Source organism: Urtica dioica, chromosome 3, assembly GCF_054948205.1.
Source record: "Urtica dioica subsp. dioica isolate 48M chromosome 3, U.dioica_male_clone48M_v1_H2, whole genome shotgun sequence".
Lineage (NCBI taxonomy): Eukaryota > Viridiplantae > Streptophyta > Magnoliopsida > Rosales > Urticaceae > Urtica > Urtica dioica.
The window spans coordinates 6,583,919-6,586,385 of NC_142758.1; the positions used below are offsets into that span (position 1 = coordinate 6,583,919).

The 2,467-nt window shown below is 46.9% G+C and overlaps 1 pseudogene; it reads right to left on the minus strand.

Moving 5' to 3' along the window:
• On the minus strand, positions 1 to 2,105 carry LOC149402252 (uncharacterized; annotated as a pseudogene).
• Positions 2,106 to 2,467: the final 362 nt, after the last annotated feature.

Consider the following 2,467-nt stretch of genomic DNA (forward strand, 5'->3'; position numbering starts at 1 on the left):
TTATTCTACAACGTAAGCTTCCGCAATAGAGCCTTCAGGCCTAGCTCTATTTTTAACAAAATGTTTTAACGTCCCAAGGTATCTCTCAAAAGGGTACATCCACCGCATATGAACCGGGCCGCCATACAACGCTTCCTCTGGTAGATGAATCGCCACGTGAACCATGATCGTGAAAAAAGCAGGTGGAAATATCATCTCAAGCTTACATAGTATCTCGACAATGGAATTTTGCACTTTTTCGAGATCTTCCACTCTTAACGTTCTAGAACTAATCAACTTGAAAAAGTTGCAAAGTTCGGAGATCGTATCCTGTATTGCCTTTGGCACAAAAGGGCGAATACCAACAGCCAACAACCTCTGCAAGATCACGTGGCAATCGTGCGACTTCAAACCTGTGAGCTTCCCGTCAGCAGTCACGTTTTTCTTCAAATTACGAGCGAGGCCATCTAGAAATTTGACAGATTTGAGGAACTCGGTAAACCGCTGCCTCTGCTCAAGGGTCAAAGTGTACGCTGCTTGCGGTTTGTACTACCCATTCCCTTGTTCTTGCAAGTGCAAACTGGTTTTGATTTTCAAGTCCATTAAATCAAACCTCGCCTTCTCAGTGTCATAGTTTTTCTTTTCTAAGCTAAGCATGGTCCCAAGAAGATTCTCGCACACGTTCTTCTCTACGTGCATGAGATCCAAGTTGTGCTTCAACTCCAACTCTGACCAGTAAGGCAACTCGTAGAAGATACTTTTCTTCACCCAATTAAGCTCACTCTCGGCTCGCTTTCGTTTTCTGCCAACGGAACCAGCGCGTTTGCCAGTTTTCGTGCAAGAAACACTAGCCAACTGAGCTAGTATGTCTTGCGGAGACAACTTGTTGGGTTTACTGCGTCTCTCGTGGCGATTTCTGTAGTGATCGCTACTTTTCCTCAATCGGTGACGCGTGGGCAAAAATCGACGATGGTCGTAGTACACAATTCTATTTCTGACTTTCAGTGACGGCGTGTCAAGGTTGCACGTGGGGCAAGCGAGATACCATTGACCACTCCATCCCGATAAATACGATCGAGCCGAAAAGTCGTTTATCGTCCAGAGTAGCGCAACACGCAACCGAAACACTTCATCGTTGGCTCCATCTCGAACGTTGAATCCCGTCTCCCACAATTCTTTCAGCTCTTCAACTAGTGGCTGCAAGAACACGTCCATGTTTTTTCCTGGTGAGCTCGGCCCGGGAATCAGAAGCGTCAGCATAAGGTACTCTTTCTTCATGCACAACCAAGGTGGCAAGTTGTACGCAGTCAGTACCACAGGCCACATGCTGTACGCTAGACTCATTTCTCCAAACGGGTTGAACCCATGAGAAGCTAATCCAAGCCGCACGTTCCGAGGCTCTTCGGCAAATTCTGGGTATCTCTCATCCAGGTTCTTCCACGTCGTACCGTCCGCAGGATGTCGTAGAACGCCTTCTTCTCTGACGCGATCTCTTTCGTGCCACTGCATCTGAAACGACGTGTGTCGAGAGACGTACAACCGCTTCAATCGATCTTTCAAGGGAAAATATCGCAATATCTTTTGCGGTATCTGTTTCCCAGTCGGCTTCCATCTGCTCTCGTTGCAAACTGGGCACACTTCAGCTTTCTCGAGATCTTTTCGAAACAAGACGCAGTCGTTTGTGCACACGTCGATCATCTCGTACCCCATGCCGAAGCGCTTCAGTTTCGCCTTTGCCTCATAGTGCTTTTCCAGAATTCGGTTACCGGTTGGATGAGACTTCCTCAAGAGCTGTAAGAGTTTTGTGAATGACTTGTTCGTCCAATGGTTCGTGACTTTGATGTGCATCAACGAAACCAAGAACGAAAAAGACGAAAACTCTTTGCATCCAGGGTACAATTCCGCTTCAAACTCGGCAAATAAGTCTTCCACTTGGTCCTCCGCACGCACCTCGCTCGGGGTCGGATCCGCAAAGTCGTCGAAATCCTCGTGGTCCATGATATCATGCAGGGCGTCGTGCAATCCTCATACTGCTCTCTGATCAGTTCCAATGGGGTCTTCACTATGAGTAAGGACAAGGCGCTCGCCGTGATGATACCATTCTGTGTAGCCTGGGGTAAACCCATTGTCCAGGAGGTGATGCCTTACGACCCCGATGGCGTGCCATCTCACGTTGTTGCAAGACTTGCAAGGACAACGATATTGGCCATTTTCGTTCGGTTGTCTGCTTGCAATGCGGATAAACTCGTTAACCCCTGTTTTATACTGCAAGCTCAACCTCTCGTTCTCGGTAACCCAATCTCTACTTGGATTAGACATTGATTTCGCTGAACAAGAAAGATAACGAGAATTATTAATTAGCATTGAAAGTCCGATCTTACTAACTGACCGAGAGCGAATTTAGAAGGAATGAGAGAGAGACTGTGAAAGGTATCTTATTTTTTTTAAATGGATTGTAGGAATTGTGGGAAAGATACTAAAGCGCCTC